This window comes from Rhyacophila brunnea, unplaced genomic scaffold (genome assembly GCF_057557595.1).
Source record: "Rhyacophila brunnea isolate RB1 unplaced genomic scaffold, BYU_Rbru_1.0 scaffold_23, whole genome shotgun sequence".
NCBI classification, from domain to species: domain Eukaryota; kingdom Metazoa; phylum Arthropoda; class Insecta; order Trichoptera; family Rhyacophilidae; genus Rhyacophila; species Rhyacophila brunnea.
In genome coordinates, this window is record NW_028232893.1 from 28,924,901 (window position 1) to 28,952,128 (window position 27,228).

Consider the following 27,228-nt stretch of genomic DNA (forward strand, 5'->3'; position numbering starts at 1 on the left):
AAGAATATTTTTTTCAGGATTGAATATACTTATGAAAAACATAACATTCTTCATTCAAAAACTTAACAAAAAAGCCTATTTTACAACGTTTTTCGTAGATCGTATTCTTATTTGTCCGGTGGTTGTTTGTCCGGTACAAATCTTGCAATCGATTTTTAACTAACTTCCCGACTAGCTAGACATTTGAAACTTTTAGAATATATCAGAACACGATGCCAATGCATTTTTTTAATACTTTTATAGCCATCTTTAAGTAGAATTGATTTCATTTTCAGTTAATTCTGTTTTGTATGAAAAGTTATTTCACGATCAAAAAAAAATTGTACTTGATAGAAATAATACTGAAATGTCATATTGATTTCCATAGTAACGCACGTATATATTATAATTATTGATTTAGTTGCTAGGACCCACTTAGCAACCAATAATAGTTTTACTTTTTTACAACGTTTTTCTTAGCTCGTATTCTTATTTGTCCGGGTCCATGAAGGTGTGTTAATGCTAGTGTATTATTTATCATGTAACTTATCGATTCAAATTAAACCATTCCCTGTGTGAACACGACAGACGCGTCAGTATGAGCAGTCTATAGAACAATGACAGGCAATAACAGTTCATACATAGACAACAACGGGAGAGGCGGAAAAATTAGGACCAGTCGTCGTGACTGTATCAGCTTTCTACTCGAGTCGGCAATGTTTTTACGCATCTCGCGCCACGCTAGCATAGCACGGCCACTCGAAGTGTGCTTTATCGCTAAGGGGCCGAACGCTAAGTTGGCAACGCTCTATTATGCAACTGTAAGTACATATCCTGTGTAATATCTCGATTCACCTTGATTGCAGTACTGCGCACGATTTATTCACAATTATAATGCACTTGGTGTCGAATTACTATTCTATCAATGCACTTTAGACAGCTGATTGAAATGGTAGATTCGCGGCGGTGTAAAGCGAAGGGTTAAGTGAATTCTAAGGAATGAATAATCTTTGGCACCTGACTAAAGTTGACAATGGTGCACATAATATTTATTACGTATTTAATAAACAATCAGATTGAAGTGGCGAAGATGCCCGCTGGACGGACAGTAGAGTTGGGTTTCGGGAATTTCTCACAGAACATTTCGGGAAATCCCGGATCTCGAGAATCTTTCCTCGGGATTCGGGATTTCTTTATTATCAAATATTAATTGGAAAAACGATTTTAAATATGAAAAAAAATGGACAGAAAACACAAAACATTCAAAGACTGATCGGGTCATATAACATTAACCCAATGTCGACTTCATGAGCGCAATTTTTGCAACATCATGAAATTTTGTGTCTCAAAACCATACGCGATTGTCAGATGCATCGATTGACAGTCTGTGTTTTTTGAAATACTATTTTAATAAGTAATGTTTTGAATTATTATTGTTTCCCTTATTCTATTTTGTTTGTCTTCTTACATAAATAAAAAAAAATCATATTTTTTTGGAATTTGTCTGTTTTTACGCTGATTTTAGGATTTTAACAGTTTTTTTTAAATTTCCCGATATCTCGAGAATTCTCGAGAATTTTTTTCTGGAAATTCCGAATCTCGAGAATTCAAAATTTCATCATGTCGGGAAATCCCGAATCTGGAGATTAAGATTTTCTCGGGAAATACCCAACTCTATATTAGAGTATTTTGGAGTTATACCAGTGTTGTCAAACCTTTTTTGTCACGTGGTCACCTTTTCAGTCTAAGGCCCGTTTCAGACGAGACACCAGTGTCGCGCTCGATATAATATAGGAGGCCTTCGTATTCGAATAACGGGGCCTCTGTATTATGTTTATGAACGCCCCAGAGCTAATGAGTCAACGCGTGTCCGGTACACTTATTAAAAATGCCTTTTTCAATTGCATCGGGGTCGCGGGTCACATGGCTTTTATAAAAAGGGGTCGCGACCTGTGATTTAGTGTGTTTTAGTGACTGATGCAAACTAGCAAAATTTAAAGTTACAATCTATTGAGAACAGACGAATAACTCGTCAAGGTTCTTTAATATACTCTCTATTTCATTATTTATTCAAAAATTTACTACCTATTGCATTTTATTTAATAGTTTTGTTATACATGTTTAAAAACCTCATTTTATTACAACGTTTTTATTAGCTCGTATTCTTGTTTGTCCGGTACAAATCTTGCAATCGATTTTTAACTAACTTCCCGGCTAGCTAGACATTTGAAACTTTTAGAATATATCAGAACTCGATTCCAATGCATTCTTTTAATATGTTTAGCCATCTTTAAGTAGAATTGATTTCATTTGCAGTTAATTCTGTCTTGTATGGAAAGTTATTTCAGAAAAATCCGTAAAAAGTAAAAGACTATTATTGATTGCTAAGGGGGTAGTCCTAGAAACTAAATTATTAATATAGGTACGTGCGTTACTATGGAAATTAAAATGAGATGTCAAAATGACATTTCAGTATTCTATATTTGTTTGTTTGTTTGTTTTTTATTTACTTTATATCAAGTACAAGTTTGAGCATATTGAGCATAATAATTCAACAGAAAATTTAAAAACGTATATAAAAAGTTCTTTTTATCTTGTAATTATTAATATTATTATATTTTGACAATGCCCCCCCCCCCCCTTTTTAGAGTTTGCTATGGCTATATAGGTGTTAGCATGTGGTCCCTTGACATGTTATGTAGCTCCAAGAGGGCAACATGGGCCTTGGTAGAGAAACTCTGGATTAGACTATCAAAGACGTTATACCAAATGTTTTATAATATTTATTATAAAACACGAGAGAGCATTTTACACTGCGCAAAATATTTTATAAAACAATACATAAGTAGGTACTTATATAACCACAAGAAAAATGATTTTCAAAAAAATACGACATCCAGCGGGATTCGAGCCCGAATAGCTGTTCGGGTATACTATCGTCCAGTAGCGAAGGGTGGAGGTAGGCTGTTAAGATCCGCCATAAATAATTCATATTAAACTTTGTTGGTCATACGTAGATATTTGTTTTTATTAAACTAAGACTACAATTTACAGAATATCGTGTTGGATGGTTTTTAAAATCAATTAAACCCTCCCTAAACCAAACCATAACAGTTTTGGTATATATTGGGCGATACGACAAAATTGTGCACACTTTTTCATTCATACTTATTTGTTTTCGTTGGATGAATAGATATTGTTGGTACATTTTACCCTGTCTAAACCAATAATAGATATTAAATATTATTCTATCTATAAAATATCCAAATGTATGTATGATTTAATTGCATAATTTTAGATAGATGAGTATTTTTGGACTATTATTTATTAGACTTGGTTTCCGCAGGGTTTAATTGTATTTTAAAAACTAACCAACACCATCTGTAAATAATTGTAGTCTTATTTGGATGAAAACAATACGTATACCGACAAAGTTTAATGTGAACTATTTATGGCGGATCTTAACAGCCTACCTCCACCCTTCGCCGCTGCTATCGTCTCAGGTAGACGTATCATAAAATAAACTGTGTCTTTTATATTATTAAATATTATATTCAACCCCCCCCCCCCCCCCCCCGTAGCACTCGGTCTAAATGATTTGATAACTATAGAGAAAAATAAATATACGTAGGTTCGATGACCGCTCGAATGCTCGCATAAGACAAGGGAATTATGGTGATATATGCTCAAGTATAATCAATAAAATTATTTCTGTAGCCATGAAATTGTTGCATATAATAGTAACAGGTAAATATGTAGGTACCTACCTGCTTAATATACCTAATCGATTGAGGAAATGGTCAGACATTAAAAATCAAACAGGTAAATACAATAATCAGCATTGTCAATAATGCATAATTCAAAGATTATGATTACAATACGGTTTAATTCCGTAATTTTCTGTAATTTCAACAATTGCACGATAGCATATACATAATATGGTTTTCGCTTTGTGCTTTTGATCGGCAGGCAATCCATTCCGATTCCCAGTGACGTCCCGTGGAGGTAGGCAGACTGAGCGTCGCTTGTGGGCGGCAGTTACTCGAAGGGCGGCAAATCGAGGAGAATTATTAGGTATATAATACAGAAATGGCTACCTAAACTTAGTAATTAAGTAAAACTTAGTACACCCACGGTGGCCGCGCGGCTTAAGCGTTGGACTATAAAGCCGTGGGTCCCAGGTTCGAATCCTGGGTCTGGCAAGTACACATATAGTTTTTCAATTTGTGTGTGTCAGGGTATGGACTTAATAGGTTGAGCAAGTGCCTGACATACATTTCTCGTAAAAAAACAAAATCTGTCAATACAAACCTCTACTCTGTGGAGGCCCATATGATCTTATCAGGATCAGACATGGTCGAAAAAAAAAACTTAGTAATAACGGAAATATCTTTCCATTAAAAAACAGCTCACTGGTTGGAAACAAAATGTATACTTAAATTAATATAAAAGGTTTAACAGGACTGTAACTTTTTTATTGGGTTCGCAATGTCTAGTTTACTTCCGTTTACCTTGGACGTCACGTCCTTGGTGACCATAAATGACACGTGCAGATTTGTGAATTATAGGTTATAATTACTTACTTACCTAACTTAAAATGTATCCAAATATTTTTGTTAGTCACTCGTGAGTTTTGGAAGTCATCAGGTGTATTTTTGAATATATCTGAAACCGTGAACTCGCAATATTGTCTATTAAAGCAGAGATGGCATTTAAATTAGATTTGGATGATATAGTAACTGACTTGCAACAAAAAAGGGCAGTTAAGTTTATTTTAATTTTAATGGTTGAGTGTTGATACTACTAAATAATGTATTATGATTAAAGAGAGATGATGGATACATGAGAGAGTCGGGATGAAAATACGCTATTTTTAGCAATTAAACATTTAAGAACTAATTCCGGGATTCGAGTATTTCCGATCCCGGAATTAGGGAATCAAGAAATCGAGCAGGATACAGGGATTTCAAATCCTACAAAGAGTATCTACATTTAGTTCTGATGTACCTACGGAAAAAAATCGGCAATTCGACAAAAGATAACTCAAATTGGTTTGTATTTAATTAAATATTTTTTTCCGACCATGTCCGACCCTAATAAGATCATATTATGGGCGCCTCTACAGAGTGAAGGTTTGTATAGAGTCTATACAAAACGAGGAGGTCTATACTATAGAAATCTTATTTAGAGTCGCAATATTGAAGCTTGATTTGATATAAATGTTACGCCGAATGTGCGAAATTGACTATTACATGAAATGGGCAAAATTTTGCCTAATTCATGTAATAGTCAAGCCCGTTGCCTTATTCATGAATTAGGTAAATTATCTGCCGAGTGCGTGAATTCGCCAGGGTATGGAATTCTTAAACTGTCAACATGACAGTAGAAAAAGTAAATTTAATACGGATGGTTTTATTAGTTATAATTGGACATAATATAATATTATTATTATTAGGTTAGGTTAGGTTATGTTTTGTAATTCTGAATTCAGCTGAATGTCCATTTTGAGGTTAGCTAACAATTGTAAACAAACTATCAAATCATACTATCATAAACAAACAATCGACCATTGCACGATTGATACTCAAGCACGAATCAAATCGCGAAAATACCTTCCTAACACACCTAAATTCTTCCGTTATCATATTATAGTTCTAGATTTTTTTGGGCATAATAAATGAATATGAACGTCATTGTAGTTATTGATTGGTATATTTTTATATTATAATCAATGACATTTGACACATTTGGTTAATTGGATTAGTTGCAAAAAACACCATCGGACCGCGACCATCTATTTTGACCAATGCATGAGCATTTGACACATTTGGTTTAGTTGCAAAAAACACCACCGTAGCGCTACTACATAATTTGCCCAATGCATGAACTAGGCAGATAAATTACTACCGAATTCACGCACTTGGCAGATATTTTGCCCATTTCATGAAATAGTCAATTTCGCACATTCGGCGTAACATAAATAATAAGAACACATTTATATTTTTATAAAAATCGATGTTTTTTAAAATAAATGTAAAAAAATATTAAAACCATAAATCAGTAAAAAAAATCTCTTAGGTAGGTACAACATAGAAAATTTAATAAACTAAAAATTAATAATAAATATGACCATAAAGTATATGTAATAATAAGATGGGATCCTTTGACAAATTCACATTTTATAAAAAATAATTATAAAATTCTAAATTATCAAAAAAAATGTCTCAAATTGCAAGCTTCGAATTAATCCGTTAGGTGCCTCTGGTAGGTAAAGACATCGCCAATGATTGTAATAAAATCAACGGAAGGGTAAGCTCTACAGAATTGCCCTTGAGAATTGAAAATATGATTTTTTTATATGTGGTCCGGAATTGTTGGTCTACTAGCAATATACAAAGGTCGCCGACAATGCTTGTGTCAAATGTAAATGGTCTCTAAATTAAATTTAAATCATAAACACGGTCGACGTGAAGACAGAATGGGGTGACCAAAAAATAATATCTTCTAATATAGGTAGGTACGTAAATGTTACTAAATTCAATTTGTTAATCAACTGTTTGGGAGAAAGTATTGAAACCAATATGATGGTGACATTTTCAATTATGTGGTTACCACAATATAAACTTAATAATATATTAATAACTTTTTAATCTGAAATTGTCCGAGAATTAAACATACGAAGGATGTTGAAATGCATATCTACCTACATTTTTATTTCATGTGCTATCCAAAAAACATTAATAATGAATAGTATTTATTTTTAATGTTTAGGACCAACATATTAAAAATAATAGGTACTTATTGCGCAATTTTACTTTTATACAACTAGTGAAACAATAGGTAGGTAGTACCTACCATTATTTATGTAAAGCCAATGGACGAAATAATTTATATCATGATTGCCTAAAAATAATTATTAACATACAGTCACCACCACACACATTTATTTTTTATTCGCCAGTCGGACTGGCAGGCAGAAAATAACGTCAGGGCTGTCGAAGACATAATTATTTTGTACTTTTTAAGTTTTATTTATAATATTTATATTATTTAAGTTTTGTCCATCTAATATCCACTGCGGTTCACGTAGTGGCATGTACCTGTTTTTTCTGGGGTCAACTAATTCAAAAAGTAAACACCCATAATAGAATTTTTCCAGTTTTGGTTGCATTATATTCCAACTCATTTCCGATTTTATTAATGGAAATTTCTCGGTGTACATAGTAAACAAACCTACGAATAAAAAAAGACGGGAAGGAACACATTGATTCATCGCAGTAAAAACTGGCAACCAAATTCGCCATTTTGGAAAGCGACGATTTTGCGTAAACAAATATCACGTGGTCTGCACGTGTGCGGTAAACTTCGTATGTGTTTGTAATTTTGTGTATTTTATGTTTGTGTATCATGCATTGTCGGCCATATTTTCCGGCCTTTCTGATTGCCGTGATTTTTTATTCGTAGAAACAAACAGCATTTTTTATTAGTTATATAAAGTCAACTTTGAACTTTAAGCCGTGCTCACTCATGAATGTAATTCTTCATTTAAGTAAGTCTATATAAATTTTGATGTTATCTTGCAGAGAAAACAGTTATCTGACCTTTTCACTATATTATATACATGCAAATATAATGTTTTCAAATAATTGATATGGATTATATAATATATTCCATCGTATTATTTTCTCGAAATCATAAAGATACTATAATAGTATTTGAGTATCAACCTATGTTCAATTTGAATTGGGTTATAATAATAATATACCCGTAGATATATCAATAGTATGTTTGCCACGATATCCACCCAAGTTATCAGTATGTACTTGCACAGGTTTGATTAAAAACTATGATGAAATTAACATTTTACAAATATTATATTATTTTGACAGCCCTGTTTTCTGATCAGCGGACACGTGCAGCTGTTTATCAAATAATAATGTAAGATTGTCCACAATAATAATAATGTAGAAGGTCGACAATAGTAATAATAATATATTTTTTAAATAAAATCTCCGATGATTAGTGATTTTTGCCAAAAGATCGATTTAAATTAACGTGCGTACGACGCCGAGGTCCATTGCATATTAAATTATATTTGAATACCGAGCTCTTCAGCCGCCCCTTAAAAGCCGCGTTGACACGGTCCAAATACGATCCAAGTACACTTGGACTGAGTGCCATCCAAGTGACAGCTTCATACTAATTATTCCTATCCAAACGGCAAACTAACTTGGGTGGTAGGACGCGGTCCAAGTAGTTGGATAGGAATAATTAGTATGAAGATGTCTCATGCGAGTGCACTTGGATGGCATTCGGTCCAAGTGTACTTGGACCGTGTCAACGCGCTTTTACGAAATCATCCAGAAGCCACGACCAATCGTACGAGATCTACGAATCGAAAAAATATTGTAAATTTTATAATAATTAAGAGCAAAAAGGGGGACTTCGGACCCAAACTCAGCGACCCAGGACATCGGAAATTATTTGCATACCTAAAAATATTGTGAAATTGTAAATTGTAACATCAGCAAAACAGTTTTTTTTGTTAACTCGTGAGGCAAAAAAATAATATCCAATTTTGCTGTAAATCGAATAAACAGACAGTAAAAAAATGTATCAAGTTAACGTTTTTTCCGGAATTTGGAATTAGGTCATGTCCGCGGAGTTGGCGTTTTTATTATTTATTTATTGGGTATCAGGTATCTCCATAAAACAGCTGATTATGCATTGTACTTACTCTAAATCAATTTACTCTTGAAATAAAATAAAAATCACGAGTAAAGAGCTTGAACTATACCTAGAGGCAATGGCATTGTTCCTATTATTTTATTTTGTTCACTGTTAATACGTCTTAAATAGGGATTGCGATACCGGTATTTAAAAACCGGTATTCCAGTATTTATCAATACCGAAATACCGGTTTTAAAATTCCAAAATACCGGCATTTTCGGTATTAAGAAAGCACACTAATAATTTACGTTATTGAAAATGAATTAAATATTAAAATGCAAATGCAACAGATGTGATATAATGAAAAAACAAAATCTATCAATATATCTAATATTAATTATATAATTATCGCGATGAATAATTATCTTATTATAATTTCGAAATAGTAGACAAATGTTCAAGTATTCTATTATTATTGATGACTGTACAAGCGTTGAATTTAAGAAGCTTTTCCTGCAGCCGCAATTATTTGCACTTGATGAACTAGCCTTTTTAAGGGCTTTAATTAAAATCATCAATATATTCAAATTATTTGTAAAAATCACCAGTTATTATGAACAATGGATATTTTAAAATGTCAACATAATAACTGTAGGTATATCGGTTTTTGCTATAAAATAATGTTTTAAATAAATTTTAATAGATATAAGTAGTACTTCTGCTTTTTTTAATGTTTTAACGAATACCGGTATTCAATAAGAAATACCGAAAAACCGGTATTGACATTTTCATTCGGTATTGCAATCGCTAGTCTTAATGGAAAGACATGGTATTAGAAATAATTAGGGATTTCAATGCCGGTATTCAATTATTTATCGATACCGAAATACCGATATTGTCGGCATTAAGAAAGCATACACGTAAATGTTTTCAAAAATAAATTTTATGTTATTGTTTAATTACTTACTACTATATTGTATATTTAACATAATGTGTAAGTTTTATGCTGCCAAAACGCAATATATTGACTGAAACTAGCAAAAGTTAAATAATATTAAATCAAATCCCATTTCCAATTATTATATACCTTACTATTGATACAAAGTTGATAGTACATCCAGCAAACGTTGAATTTGAGAGAGATTTTTCTGTACCCGGACTTACAATATTTTTTGTAAAAATGAGCAGTTCTAAAATATTATGATCTATATTCTATATATATAAAGATCAATATAATAAATGTAGGTAGGCACTTAAAGTTGCTATAAAATAGTGTTTGAAAAAGATTTTAATAGTTGTATTTATTGATATGTATCTACTTCTTTTTTTTCTATAATATGTTTTGACGAATATTAGTATTAATACCGGTATTCAATAAGAAATCCCGGTATTGATATATTCATTCGGTATTGCAATCCCGAGAAATAACCAAGTAATGTTGACTCTAAATCAGGGGTAGTCAACCTGTCCCTACCGCCCACTAGTGGGCGTTCCAGCTTTCATGGTGGGCGGTAGGGGTTTTCATTATGTTTTCACAAAATTCCCCGTGACAATTTAAATTTCAGAAATGTACTATTTGCATCGTCCTCGCATAAGTTTAGTTCACGTTACGTAAGTGAAACTAAATGGCAAGTGAGCCAAATATCCAGTAATTAGTTTCGCAGCATCAGCCTCAGGGATCTCATTCATAACTTTATTAACTAAATGTAATTTCAAAAAATTTCAAAAAAAATCAGACTTCATGCTTCTATGTATGCAAAGTATACATAAAAAGATAGATATATAGATATACAGTAAGTTGTTTTAGAAAGATTTATTCTGCCAAACTTAGCGAAAGTCTGACATAAAGTATTTGGTAAGTAATTATTTTTATATGCTTTAACTTGCTGTAACTCTGCTTTATAAATTTTATAAAGTAAAGTTACTTCTCTACTTTATAAATCACTATTACTGTGGAATCGGGGGGCGGTTAGAAAATTTTACTACTAACATAGATACAAAAGTGGGCGGTAGGTGTAAAAAGGTTGACTACTTCTGCTCTAGATAGAAGGAGCCTTATCTTATAACGTATCAGGATTTTTTAAGGCAGTTGGAGTTTCGAATCGAACAACTGCACGTGTGGTTGCATTGATAACAAGATTATATTTTATTATTATTATATTATTATTAACTAGATTATTATAAGTTTACAGAGAGTATTGTAAAATCATTAGTCAAATTTGTCGCAATAAGATAGGAAATTTCATACATTTAAGCTACACCACTACAGATTTTATTAAAAGTTTTTTTCAATAGGTATCTTTGGAAATAACGAGTAGGTACCTAATTTAACAATCCATGATCATGTCTGATCCTAATAAGATCATAATCAACATAGTGGAGGTTTATATTAACAGATTTTTTTTGTTTTTACGAGAAATTAATGTTAGCCACTTGCTCAACCTATTAGGTCTATATACTCTGACTCATACACATATTGAAAAACAATATGTGTACTTGCCAGACTCAGGATTCGAACCTGGGACCCACGACGCCATCAATCAAATCAATCAAATTTATTTATTTTACATATAATGAACAAAACAAATTATAAATTCAAAGCGTTCACGACATGACATAAAATAAGTGTAAATAAATTTTAAAAATTAAAATACCGAGAAGTGTGAGTTAATAATACAATAGGTAATAAAATAAGAAATAAAGTAAGAAAAGAAATAAAATAAAATAACAAAGTAAAAGTAGATGGAAGCACACAGAGTGAACTTTGATAGACCCTATCTTAAAAACTTATAAAACAACGTCCACCTAAATTCACCCTCACGTAAGTGGAATATATCAATATCCGAAGCGATTTCATTAAACATGGTTATTGCCCTCCCAATTGGCATTACTAATGGCAGGTTATTTCTGCACCGTGGGAGAACAAACAACGGATGCCCTCGATTCCTAAGGTAATTATCAGAGACACACAAGCCAACACCACCAAGAATGGCAGAGTTCACATTTACGCCGCGTATAATATAAAAAATATGTAGCTAAATAAAGATCCCTTCTAAATTTTAAGCTACAGTATGTAAGCATCCCTAAGCGAAAATCAGTCGGATAGAGCCACGGATAATATCCATACAGCCGAAAGTAAAGGATAAGTAGTTGGAAAGTTAAAATAGGTCGACGCTTAAGCCGCGCCATCGTGGGTGGAATATAACATGTCCAAATATACATATCTCGAAATGAATTCTTATCTAAAAGAATATTTTTACACAACTATTTGGCATACTGTCAAATTGATTTAAAAATACTAAATTTTCCGGCATTGGGTTGGTCAGACAAGACTTAATGTTACCGCCAGACTGTTACATAAAGTAAAATATGCTGTATGGTGGGCGACGTAATTCTTCAAAAACCCTGACCTCCAGACCCGACACTTTCGGGAATGTGGTGTCGAGGAAAATCATCCTACAGTGGCATTAGCAATTAACAACGACGCTCCTTTCACATTACACGGCGACAGTTAAAAACCGAAACGGCGCCGTATAGCAGCCGTCAGTGGCGAAGACTCCATACTAGGCGATTATTTAAAGCCTACCTTCTTAATAAGAAAAATAGGTACTGTTCGGTTAAAGCGGATACAGCGGAAAACGCATTTTGAAAATAGCCGATAAACTGGATTATTTGTTAGTTTGGGTTAGTTTAGGTTAGGTTGGGTTAGGTTAGGTTAGGTTTGGTTAGGTTAACCAAACAAATAATCCAGTTTATCGGCTATTTTCAAAATGCGTTTTCCGTATCCGCTTTAACCGAACAGTACCGAAAAATATATTTTTTTTATATTGCCAAATTAAATAATATAATCACATAATAATATATTAAATATGCCCAACGACATTTATCGTATAATTGTCATAATAATTTTACGATCTTTTCCCATATTTCAATAAGCACCATTTATGGCATGTCTCGAAAGTTTAAAGGAATAGGCGACATCTCGTTTCGCTTCACATATTGTATGGATTATGTTTGCGTGAATCGAACGTTTTTTTTTATATGAAGTTTGTTTCTCATAATAAATTTCAAGACGTCTGTGGCAGCCCATACAAATCAGTGCACATTTATTCAAAATAATTAATAAGATAATTTAAAAAATAATTTCTATGGGATTCAATCATATATTATAAATATTGATTGTTGTTAAAAATATAAAATAATTTATCTCGTGATTTTTATTTATCAGTTAGTTCAATCATAGATTAAGACAATTTATTCAGTCAGTTATTCAGTTGAAATATGATATTCTACATAAGTCTGTATTTTAAATATAGAAGTATTTTAAAGTGTCTAGTTTTACGGGTTAAATTATAAATTGGTATCTTGCGTTTATAAATGTTAAGGAAAATACACAATTCAAATTAATTGCTTAATTTTCTACCATTAGTGAGCTTTTGAAATTTCATTTTTGTACCTATTCATCAGTAGTAATGTCGGATTATCTTCTTATTTCCCGTAAATATATCTAATAAGTGTGCTCTCTCCACAGCCTACCTCTTTCCAAAAGTCACCCTTCGCCACTGGCAGCCGTCCATTTCTACCGATGACTCGTGGTGTACGTGACCTAATACACGCTTTCACATTAGACGGTTTCAAATCATACAAACAGCATAACACTCACCCACAAACTGAGCTAGTGACGGAAGAAAAACCGTGCATAAACCGTATAGTGGAGAAAAGAGCGTGAAGTTGTTGCCGCTTCGGATTTTTATCGTTCGATTTTTTTTCCGCACGGTTAAAACCGTATAGTGTGAAATACTGTATTGGCATTGTTTGCTACAATTATAGTAATCAATACCACTACAACCGTGTCCGTAAATTTGTACGTATGCAGTTGGCCGTATCGCAGTTTCAAATTCAAAATTATTTATTTTACATATAATGAACATGACAAATTATAAATTCAAAGCGTTCACGACATTTCAAAGCATTTTCCCTGCTCTCACTCTGCTATAGTTTCCAATCCAGATATTCTGGAAAATTTTAATTTTTATGGACCCGTCAATTACATGCGTGGTCGCAGCCATGACCTATTTTGGGTGAAAGCTGTTTCCTCATGTCAGGCTCACCAGGCACCAATAGCGAGGGCTGTGCGGCTGGTCAATGCACTCCCTGGAGATGTAGACATTTTTAGAGATGCATTATGTATTTTGTTTTTAAAATTCTATTTTATTGTTTAATTTGTATTTTTTATTTTGTTTCTTTTCTATAAAATTATTTTTTGCTTTGTTTTTTTCTTTAGTTGATTTACATGTAGGTACTTTTTATTCTAAATGTCATGTTGTGAACGTCTTGAATTAAAAATTTGTTATGTTCTCAATGCGTCTTTTTAAATAAATAAATAAAGTAAGTGTTAATAATTTTCAAAATAAAGAGTGAGTAAATATTAAAAAAATAAAAATAAAAATACAAGGAAGCACACAGAGGGAACTACGTTTATTATAGATCCTGTCTTAAAATCATATAAAACAACGTCCGCCTAAATTCACCTCACATAAATGGAATATATCAATATCCGAAGCGATTTGATCAAACATAGTTATTGACTTATTGCCCTCTATGTTTCTGAGGCTTTTCCAAGCTATACCAAGATATACCTACCTATCTTAATTTAGTCAGATTCTGACGTTTTTATAACCACGAAGAAAAATTAACAATATGAATGAATATTTTGGCAAACGCAACAAAAGAAAGCGTCAATCGAATATAATTTATATTTAGAGCACTCTTACGAAAATAATAATATTTACGTGGGACATTCATTATATCGTCTACTTGTGAAAACAATGCTAGTTAACCACAATTTCTACTAAATTAACTAAAAATATTTACTACTAACCTTAAGTACTACAAAAAATATATATTACAGGGCAGTTGTGGCGAACCTATGGCACGCGTTTGAAGAGAAAATAATTACAAGATAAAAAGAACTTTATATACTCGTACCTATACAATGTTTTTAAATTCTGTTGAACCATATAAACTTGACTTGACTAGCTTAAACGATCAAAAAAATTTGTACTTGATAGAAATAATACTGAAATGTCATATTGATTTCCATAGTAACGCAGTATATATTAATAATTTAGTTGCTAGGACCCCAGACCCCTAGCAACCAATAATGGTGTCGAAATAACTTTTCATACTGAAAATGAATTCAATTCTACTTGCTTACTTACCTAACCGATTTTTTTTAAATGGTACATGTTCAAACACGCGCGTCAATATCATTTTACTCCCTACTTCAATTATAGTTTGTCAATTTATGGCTACGGCCGTATGTTGTAGCTTAACCACTGGGGAATGACAAAAGAAATGGCGTATTTCAAAAAAACACTACCTTATTCTTAGGTCAATAATTATTATAAAACAATCATTATTCATAAGATCTTTATCACATTTGAATGGTCAAAGACATAGCTTATAATAAGTATCTTTAGAATCATCTTCAAATGTGTTAATCTTGCCGATTTTTTGAATAATAAAATGCCTAATTCTTGTCAAATTTGGGATCACAGAGATTATCAATATAATTTTTTATCGTGAATATTTTACAAAAATTATCTCGTAATAAATTATACTATTGGTTTTATAAATGCGTCTAAAAATTAATAAATGTAAAAAATCTTAACACCATTGCACAGTTATGTACCGAAATATGACTATATTCTAAAACATTAGAGCGAGAGGTTTAAAAGAATACTATTTTATGTAACAAAAATACTTTATGCAGTCATCAAATGTTTAAAATAACTATAAACAATAATAAGGCTTCAAAATTATATAAATAGATTATCTACAACGTTTAAGGAGTGTCCAGGATCATGTTTTGAAAATACAATAAAAACTCAATTTTGACCTACGACGAGCACGTGGGCCGTTAAAGATGGCTAAAAGTATTTAAAAAATGCATTGGTATCGTGTTCTGATATATTCTAAAAGTTTCAAAATGTCTAGCTGGTCGGGAAGTTAGTTAAAAATCGATTGCAAGATTTGTAGCGGACAAAGAACCACCGGACAAATAAGAATACGAGATAAGAAAAACGTTGTAAAAATAATACCTATAGTAATAAATGACAGATCGCGTAGTATAAAAAATAGCAGGCAAATACTCTTCAACAAAAGGTAAGCATTACGTTTAATATAAATATAATATAATTGCATAGGTTAGTTCTTAGCCTTTATTCGTCACATATAATATTATCGCACTAACCTTATCAGGCAGCGGAGAATTTTTGAGTTAGATGTATTTAGGTGGACATTTTGGTTACCTCGTAGTATATTCTTGGGTTTTCACCGTGTCTCCTTCTTCCTTCTTTACTCGACGTTTCGGGCTCGTTGCAGAGGCCATTATCAAGAGATATGTTTTATGATGAAATGTAGTGTATGTATGTGAATGTAAACGTTGCTCTAAGAAAGTCAAAAGGAATCCGATTATCTAAGAGTAAAGAAGGAAGGAGACACGGTGAAAACCCAAGAATATACTACGATAAAAAACAACCGTGAAAGCCTCAAACATTATATTTTGGTTACCTATATGGTGACCAAAGATTGAACTTTTAAAAACGACAAAAACCGTCAATAGGTATGATCAAAAATTAGGGTAAATTTCAAAACCCGCTAAAATGGTTGGGTGTGCTTTTCAAATACTCCTAAAATGGATAAGCCAAAATACTCTTTAGAATGTAAAATATTAAATTTAATAGACATGAATTTTTCTCATTTTAATAAAGACTACTAACACCAACAGAAAATACCGTTTAAATATCTATGATAATATAATATATATTTGATGGCCCAAACATTGTCACCTAATCTTTACCCCGGCGGCTTTATAAAACTCATAACTAAAATCCCCTGGAAAACCGTCAATCTATTTTTCTATTTCAGTTTAAGTCCTCGCCCTGTGTATGCACTGGTGTACACTAGGTGGGAAGAATTTGGTAAATTGAAACAAGTATGCGAGGTGACGAATGGAGTCAATAGATTAAGAAAATATTTAAATTGTTTAATTATGTTTTCCAATAATATGGTATGTACCTAGCACGTAAGTTTTAAATAAAGAAATATCTTAATAATAAATATGTATACTGTTATGTGAGGAAGATGTAAAATTGTTATACTATAAAGGAGATGAATGCCGGAGTAAATGAGAATTGAGATAAATAAATGTAAGCGAGGATTAAAATAAAGTAACATGTATAGCATAATTACCGCAGAGAGTTACTATTAAACTCAGTAGTTTTGTTTTGTATAATTAAATTCAGTAGCTTCATTTTATAATTAAAAATAATACACGTACTGCACTGCCTTATCCTATAAATCACTGTATACTGCATATGCGTGAGTCGGAAGATTATTTTGATAGTATGTGTGTACTGTTATACCGATACGATTTGAACGAATCGGCTGGGAATTCCCTATCCATTTTTTTCTTTGCGATGTTTTTATAATTTGTAAATTTTAAAAACTTCTTAAATACTTAACTTTCTGCGTAGCTTTCTTCCGTAATTATGTTTTGAATAATTTTGTCTAGTTTATAGATTAGAATAAGATTTTATAACAAATTAAATGTTAAGTAATAACGCGCGACGCACTGCTAATTAGGTGGTGCCTCTGAGGAGGGGGGAGGGAGGCTTAAAAAAGTTCCTCTCCCGAAATGAGTAGTGCGGGAGTTCGATTCTGTCCTTCTAATAAGATAGTAATGTAGTTCGATTTCACTCTTCTAACAAGATAGTTGAGTTCGATTCGGCTCCTATAGGATTATAGTATAAAACCCACGCTCCTTTATGGCGTGCAAGTTAATAACTAAATAAATAAAAATTATCAATTGAATATCAAAAAATAAGTTATTTTGGCGCCCCACGTTAGGCGCCAAAATAACACACCCTCAATAGCACGACACAAATCTGGCTAGCTCACTTGTTAGTGCACGTACCATAGGGTGGTTATTAAATGTTTATAGTTTTTTTTGGAAATGTATACAATGTGAATTAAAGTCTTAAAGAAAATATTAAAATCTGTTTATTTATTTATTTTGTTATAAACACGGTTTTTTTATCATTTCAAACATTACAGGGTTACTACATTTAATTTTTATTAACTCTATATAAAACGGATTATTTATTTAGGAACTTATTTTTTGATATTCAATTGATAATTTTTATTTATTTAGTTATTAACTTGCACGCCATAAAGGAGCGTGGGTTTTATACTATAATCCTATAGGAGCCGAATCGAACTCAACTATCTTGTTAGAAGAGCGAAATCGAACTACATTACTATCTTATTAGAAGGACAGAATCGAACTCCCGCACTACTCATTTCGGGAGAGGAACTTTTTTAAGCCTCCCTCCCCCCTCCTCAGAGGCACCACCTAATTAGCAGTGCGTCGCGCGTTATTACTTAACATTTAATTTGTTATAAAATCTTATTCTAATCTATTAACTAGACAAAATTATTCAAAACATAATTACGGAAGAAAGCTACGCAGAAAGTTAAGTATTTAAGAAGTTTTTAAAATTTACAAATTATAAAAACATCGCAAAGAAAAAAATGGATAGGGAATTCCCAGCCGATTCGTTCAAATCGTATCGGTATAACAGTACACACATACTATCAAAATAATCTTCCGACTCACGCATATGCAGTATACAGTGATTTATAGGATAAGGCAGTGCAGTACGTGTATTATTTTTAATTATAAAATGAAGCTACTGAATTTAATTATACAAAACAAAACTACTGAGTTTAATAGTAACTCTCTGCGGTAATTATGCTATACATGTTACTATATTTTAATCCTCGCTTACATTTATTTATCTCAATTCTCATTTACTCCGACATTCATCTCATTTATAGTATAACAATTTTACATCTTCCTCACATACCAGTATACATATTTATTATTAAGATATTTCTTTATTTAAAACTTACGTGCTAGGTACATACCATATTATTGGAAAACATAATTAAACAATTCAAATATTTACTTAATCTATTGACTCCATTCGTCACCTCGCATACTTGTTTCAATTTACCAAATTCTTCCCACCTAGTGTACACCAGTGCATACACAGGGCGAGGACTTAAACTGAAATAGAAAGATAGATTGACGATTTTCCAAGGGATTTTAGTTACGAGTTTTATAAAGCCGCCGGGGTAAAGATTAGGTGACAATGTTTGGGCCATCAAATATATATTATATTATCATAGATATTTAAACGGTATTTTATGTTGGTGTTACTACCTAAAATGGTTTTTCTCATTTTCTCAGAACTACCTAAAACCGTTTTAGGGGGTTTTTAAACTAGGCGCTTCAAGTATCTGATGTAAATGCTTGTCATCAGTTTTCTCACCAGTATGGTATTTTTGGACCTTCTATTTGTAAATTCAGAAATATCGTATTTGTTGCGGGTTTTCCTCGGGTTTTCTAATGAATATGCGTGTTTAAATGGTCAAATAATCTTCTGCTTGTGACAAGCATCGTATTTCATTATGGTTTCACCAATATAATGTATCATATTATTGCATACGAAAAAATGTAGCATATAAAATTGTTTGTATTATTTTATTTACACTTTATGGAGACGGCAGGGCGAAAATTAAAAATAATATATATTAAGTACCTACCGTTAATTTATAATAATCAATTAATACTAGTAATAGGTAAATAATGCGGTTCTTAATATATATTTTTACCCCAATATTAGCCGATAGCACGCCACTCATTATTACGAATAATTTGGCACGTAGCCATAAAAAGGTTCGCTATCGCTGCTTTACGTATTTTTTTTTTATAAATACAAAAGTTGTTGTAACTTTGTTATTGTAGAGCGAAAATATTGCGCAGACGTCATGAAACAGACAGTGATAAATAGTATGTCATGACTCATGACTAGTTTGGAAAAACCGGTCTGTAGTAAATACATTGTTACCGGTAACCGGAATTACCGGTCAGGTAAAAAGTATCAAAAAAACCGAAAAAAAGAGAGAGGATATTAATTGAAGAATTTTTACAAATAACATGTTTATCTCAGCCGATTGCACGCACGGACAGGTTCACAAGAATCTACAAAAAAACTATTAGGCACCTATTGCGATGTTTGAAAAAATCGATATGATGTAGGTATGTTTTTCCGGCCATTTCCGATCCTAATAAGATCGTAATATGGGCCTCCACAGAGTGGAGGTTTGTATTAACAGATTTTTGTACTCTCATGCACAAACTGAAAAACAATATATTGTGTACTTGCCAGACCCAGGATTCGAACCTGGGAACCACGACGTTATAGGCTGACGCTGAAGCCGCGCGGCCATCGTGGGTGATGTATGTACATATAGATATATGTAGGTACATATAATTTTACTATGTAATAACTGTGACATTTGAATCTAATCCATATTGCTAAGACATTCGGGATTATTTATTACTTGATTTGAGACCAATTTGCAAACCGCGTTTTGAAAATTGTACGCATGCAGTTGGCCCTATCACAGTTCACCGTGAGCTGTTGTTTCGAAGACTGGTGGCTGTACAGCATTGAGATCAATTTCATGCCTAAATAAAATACATAAAAATACGTAATAAAACCCAACGGAATCCAAGGGGAAGACTGAAGAAAATATTTAGGTATGTTAATTAGAATGGTTTGAATAATTCGAGTTTACAGCTATTGAAATGAGTTACAAGTCATATTGATGTGTCGATATATCGATTTCTAAATAATGCATTAACTATAAAGTAAACAAAGAGCTATGATAAATGTACAGCCGGGCTGTCAGACTTAACACAACAAAAATATTTTAAAAGAAAGCCAAAATTAGACGCAAGTCAAATAAATATCACATGCCAACCAAAATGCATAGACTACTGTCACACAAGTCATGTGCAGTTTTAGAAAGCTGATTCGGGTAAACATCACATGATGATGATGCTGCGTCGGCGCACGTCCAGTCTAGAGGTCGCGCCCTTATAAGTTGTGACGTAGAAGGCGACAACTCTACTCACCTTGGGGTCAATACACGCAATAGACTCTTGGAGGTTTGTTTCCGTCACACTCTATGCCATTTTAGACACAAAGCTTGCAAAGACGTCCACAGCTTGGAAAGGCTATAGTTATTTTGCAGTATTCAGGGCAAGAAAGCAACTTTAACGAATAATTCACAAGATTTTAAGAATGTACCATTCTAATTATTGAACATAAGTAAGTACACAATTCTGAAAACACTCATGACAATATATTATAGCCAATAGAAAAAATCTTTTTTTTAAGTAAGACACGGTAGGATCAAACCTGAGGCCCGTTTCAGACGGGATACCTGTGTCGCTCTCGATATAATATATTCGACTGTGTTTAGGAAAAAGGGAATAACCCTCGATTTTTCGAAAAGTGCTTTTATTAGATATTAACAAGGTATACAACTAAATACACATTATATAAAAAGGAAGTAAGCCGCAAATGCCGAATTATTATCTAAATTCAGGTTTTAATTTAAGGAAAAAAGCATTTATCCTCAATTTTAATGATTTTTCTGAAATAACTTCTTTCGTTATAATTAGATCGAAAATATATAACACCAAATCATCAATCATCATGCACCCAATGTCTGTGCCTATTTTTAAAAAATATTAAACCAAAATCATTCAAAAAAGGTTTTTTTGCCTAAAAAATTCTGTGAGGGTTACGCCCTTTTTCCTAAACACAGTCGTATGAAGCCTTTGTATTCGAATAAAGGGGCCTTTGTATTATGTTTATGAACGCCAATGAGTGTCATCAATAAATTCTCAAAGATATCGTGGAAGCATTAAATTTAAACCACTCTTCTTTCATATTATATTCTCTATCACTGAACGGTTTTCCATTTTCAGAAATTACCTTTTTAGGCAAAATAATAAGCAGTTATATATAATATTTGAATGACTGTCGATAATTAATAATTTCATAAGGTTTGTTGATTGAATATTTTTATTTTTAATTGCCAATTTTCATTTTTTATGCATGAATTTCGTCGTTTCCGTTTGCGCATCGATTGGTAAACGGTAAAAAACCGAAGAAAATACACATGGCTATGTCGTCATTATTTAGCACTTGAATATAGGTATATTTTAATTTATAGGCTATTGCGTTCGAATGTATGAATAATAGGTCATAAATTTTGTGTCGCAGCACAGTGGTGATATGACACACAGGCTTAGGCTTGTTATATGACCGCTCAAAACATGTTTAAAGTTTAAAAAACAACTGTTATTAATTTTTGTTAAGAAGAATATTGTAACCTAACAGAAAAACAACTCATAAATTTTAAATGTGTTTAAAATTTTATAATAAATGGGACTTCTCGAAAAGCGGAGCTCAGCGTATTTTTAGCGATTCTAGTGAAGCCGATATACAGTCTGAGTTCCCTGAGCCGATACGTATTTCAAATACTAATATGGAGTTGGTTTTAGTTCCAGTTGAGTATGAAACTTTTGTCGCATACGCACGCCAAACGCTCTATATAGTATTTCAAATACTAGTATTTAGGAACAATTTTCGATGCTAAGTATTTTTTATACTGGTTACTTACTACCTTCCTACTTACTCAGTCTTCAAAAAACTTAGTCTTCAAAATGGACCAGTTTTCCCACCTCTAGTAGTAATTTCTTTTCTCTTGGAAATGAAACATTCGCGTGCCATGCAAAATCATCTCGCGTGCCATAGATTCGTCATCCCTGTCCTATGATATGCTAACTGGCTTTCGCATTTACGAGTATATTATTATTAATATGTTTTATGCATATAAATGAGAGACAATAAACAAACAGCCGAGTCTCGATTCTAATCCGCTCTGGCTACAAACTCAGAAGCCACCTAAATTCCATCAATTAATACAAAAACTTACACAAAAAAGCTTCCGTGGTTTTTAACACGCACATAAGGCCCCCATAGACGGACAGTTCTCGTAGCAGTTTGAACATGGCACAGACAATAACTGTTCAATAACTGTACGTTAGTGGACACACCACAGATCAGTTTAACTACCCCATTTAAAATCTGTCGAACTGTCAACAGACGTGCCCATATACGTACAGTTATTGTCTGTGGCAGATCAAGTGTCAAAAACTATGGAGGTTATGTTCGCCGAGATCATACACAGGGGTGCCATGTGTTAAATTAGTTTTAAGTAGGGTAAACTTGAACGAACGATTGATCTACGAATATTTTTACTTTGTTAGATTTATTATGATTACAATTTATTGTTTGTGTAAATATATGTCCAGATTCTTTTATTTTGAATAAATTATTCATAGTATACTTATTGTTGTTTTAATAAAATTTAATTAAGATAAAATACATACGTATTGTTTTATTTAAATCAGGGTTATATACATTAAATTTGTGTAATATGTTTTATTCAATCACCAAAACAATTTACTTATTGGTTTTGAATAATATCTATTAATTTGGTACATATTATAACATTAACTTAATACTAAATTTACGTAAGTACATATTTCTTTTGTCTAGATTTATTTTACATCAAGTTTACATTTTATTTTTTTATTTACATTTAAGTAGTGGAAAATATTGTTTGCGGTACCTAGTTGACACCACAATATTCGTAATTATATAATATGAGTATCTCGCAAAAGAACTAACACGCAACAAAAATAATATACTTCTTACGAACGAACTATGACAGAACTGTCAAAATTTGCCGCCAAATCGCGCCAGCTACTCCTACTTTACGTTACCAGCATCTAACGTCAAACGAGAACTTTCGGCTAGTTGAAATTCCAACAGTTTTACAAAAACACGGGAGTGGGGGGTCGCTGGCAGTTTGAACATGGCACATATCTGAAAGGTCGAAAAGTGTCCGTCTATGGGCGCCGCAGATTATCTACCAAAGATAACTGTATAGTTATTAACTGGCATGTTCAACCTGTTACGAGAACTGTCCGTCTGTGGCCGGCAATACCGCGCGAGTGTAGTAATAAACGACCTCTGCGTAGGTCAAACACACCCGGTCGGATCAATAACATGAATGAAACATGAATCGCGGACCGTATCTCGGTGGCCAAGGGAGACATTCGGGTCAGATTATAAATGTAGGTCAGTGAATTTTCTTTTGGTGTAAGTATATTGAAAAAGGATACAAGGCACGTCCAGTGCCGGAGATGGATCCCAATATAAATTACAATATACACGGCAATAGGACCCTATACGTTCTAGGCGACAGTTGATACTAAATTATTCTCCAACGGCTAGGCTAGAGGACATTAAACTTTGGACACAGAAAGGCCCCAAATATTTGTAACACAGCGACTTAATTTGTTTTCAAGAGCCACATAGGGGGACGGAGTAATCACTCACCAACTCTGTATCAATGGCATATTTTATTCACATATGTATCTTGAGCGTAAATTTCATTGAGCTTCTTTACGAGCTATTTATTAGCGAATTTAATAGCGGGCGATTCAGCTACAGCGATTTGATGATTACACACAAAACTTTCCATTCGCTGAGAAGCCACAAGCCAGCGACTATTTTGATAGAACGTAGTTCGTTTTTTTACCGGGAGGTTGATACTGCGCTCTATTGTGCAGAAGCAGTAGGCCCACACGCCGGTGTGTAGCGTGTAAAGTTGACCGACTTTCAACTTTTCTCGGTAGAGTGTCTACAACCTGCTAGTTAGCTTGTTCGATGATTATACTGGGCGACTTTACAGGCAGATTATAAATTCGCCAACAAACAGCTCGTAAAGAAGCCCAATGTAATTGACGCTTTATAGTAGATACGGTACATTTTAGTTATAGTATTCCGAAAAAAATAAATTATAGTAGGTACCTAAGCGTATTTTGTTTGTACATGCAGGTCAAAAGTTTTTTGAGAACTCATAAAATATGCTGGATAGGATAAGAAAATAATCTAGATGGCAGAAAATTAACAAAATTCAAACAGCGATTAGAAACTAGTATTACAAAAAATATGCCATAATTATTTAGGTAGGTACATATTTACACAATTTTTAGGAAAAGGAATTTCTTTTTCCCAACTATGTAAGTATCTACAGTTATCTCTATAGTTTTTAGTCTAATAAGAAGTTACAGGAATGCAGGAAGACAGGCGGGAACCGCGCTGATTTTCATAGCGATTTCGGCAAAATCTATTTCAAAACCTAACCTAACCCAACAAATAATCCAGTATATCGGCTATTTTCAAAATTTGTTTGCAGCTGGCTTCCAGTAAACCAACAAGAACCGAGTTTCGTTATCGTTTTTAAATGTAACATTTAGTAGCTACTTTCAAAAAATCAGTAGGATTTTCAAGAAAATCTGGTATACTTAATATTCTTGCGAGACAATTTAAGCGGTTTTCGGTGTCAAATACGCTAGATTTAACACCATACGCTAGATGCAAATTATGCACATTTAAAAATTGCGAGATCTGGCAAAAAAACGCAATACTCCTATACCAGATTCTTCATCGGAAAACCTCGCGGATAAGCATCAAGAAAATCCATCATTTCTCTCGAAATGAAGGGGCAAGGCAAGAGGCCCCCACAAGTAAAAAAAGTGTAGTCATCCAGTGTTGCCATATATTTCTACGTTGATTCCAAAATGTAAACTTTATAGTTTTTCTGAAAAAACTGTACATGAACATTTTTCGTCTCGAATCCTCCAAATGAGTATTTTTAGCCTATTCGCGTAAAATTATAGTATTTTACATTTTTTGCGGAGTCAAAAAAAATATAGTACGGTTGGCAACACTGCTCTCATCCAATATTAATAAAAATCGTTCTCTTATGACAAAAACATCAGTGAAATTGTCAAATTAATCCGACCCGTACAGGGCTCGCAATGGACCGGAACGCCTGATGACCAAAATATCAATATGCCATTAATCAAAAATCTAACTCATTTTTAAAAAATACAGAGTCTATTCTATAAACTGGCATACACGTCACACGGAAAGCATTGTGCCTTGTGCCATCGCGTTTTTCGCGTGCAAGTTTTCAATGGGAGGGAACGAGATGGATACTGAAGCGGGGGGGAATTTAGATACCAAAGTGTTGCCAACCGTACTATAATTATAGTATTTGTAATATAATTTTGGTCCGCGTACTATGTACGATATAAAACAGGTATAGTACGCCCAAAATACTATAATTGAACGTAGTTATGCAGAATGTGGCCAGTCCACAATAATGGCACAAAAATGTATGTAAAATTTTAAATAGTACTTTATTTCAAGTATAATTTGTTTGCGGCATGGCTATTTTCAGCAGAACGTAGAGAAAACCTTCTCTCACTGATCTATAGCAATCTCATTTTTTTTTTGTGGACTGGCTACTTTCTGCATAACTATGTCCAATTTTAAATATCGGAAAAAAATGTGTAAAAAGTACGAAAATTTCGATATTTCCGTTCGATAAAAAACTATAATTTCGCAATATAAGAAAATTTGTAGAACATAGAAAAAAAATTGCTTGAAAAACGTAAAAATCCCTCGACTGGTGTAAAGTTTAAATTGAAATTTGTTGAATTTATCGGTAAGCGCATTCTTGATCGGAAATTCGGAAGAGGTACCTAAATATAAAGGGATCTTGGAATTTCTCAAACTCTCCGCAATTTCTTTTCTGAGAGACAGAAAACATATACATTTTCAACAGATGACAACGCGTACTATATTTTTTCCCCAAATACTATAAATTTTCGAGGCCCTCTACTTTAATCCCACTTTGAAAAGATGGCAACACTGAATTACCAATGTTACTTATTTTCCGAAAATTATCGAACGTTCCGGTTCGCAATATTTCCCGTTTCGACCGCTGATCCGTACAAACACAAAGAGGAAACGCAATGGCAATGAAGAATGTCAAGAGAATTATTCACGAAGTAATAATGATTATTAGATGGGCCGATCCCGGCGGCACTGCAATGCCGGGCCAACCCGCGACAGGAGTGGAGCAAGCCCCGAACTTCCCGTCACATTCCAAAAATCAGTTTAATATACTGGTCCCGCAATGCGGGAACTATCAGATATTAAGCTGATAAGAACAGATACTACACTTTGATCTTAGCCTTGAGGCCGAGAAGCGATACCAGAGTGAATGTTTCAGGTGATTTTATTGCCTACCTTCAGCGTTTCGCGTGCGTTAAAAAATGTGTCGGCAGCGCCATCTGTTCACCCAATAATAAAGTAAACTAACAATAATTTATTCGAAGCGAATAAAATTAATTTTCACCATGAAACGTAATAAAATGAGTTTTATTAATTTAATATAGTGTCATTTAAATTAACTTTTTTAAATAAAATATATTACATATGTATGCAAATAAATATATAAATAGTGTAGTTAAGTTTACAGAAAAAAATAATTAAGTACAAGATAAAAAGAACTTTTATAATATTATGCTTACCACGTTTTTAAATTCTGTTGAATCATAGAAACTTGACAATTCTATGTATTAATAAATACTTTTTTAAATTATAAATTTAAGGCAATTGTCAACAAATCATTTTTATGCTATTTTGCAACAAACAAATATAT

The 27,228-nt window shown here is 32.9% G+C and overlaps 1 protein-coding gene and 1 non-coding gene across 3 annotated transcripts in view; both read right to left on the minus strand.

Annotated features, from left to right (window-relative positions):
• PIG-S (phosphatidylinositol glycan anchor biosynthesis class S) overlaps positions 1 to 27,228 on the minus strand; it is a 233,453-nt gene that overhangs the window by 34,605 nt on the left and 171,620 nt on the right. The window lies entirely within an intron of this gene.
• LOC147069812 (U2 spliceosomal RNA) lies at positions 26,585 to 26,777 on the minus strand. The gene has a single exon (XR_015071213.1). It is a non-coding gene; the product is annotated as a U2 spliceosomal RNA (small nuclear RNA).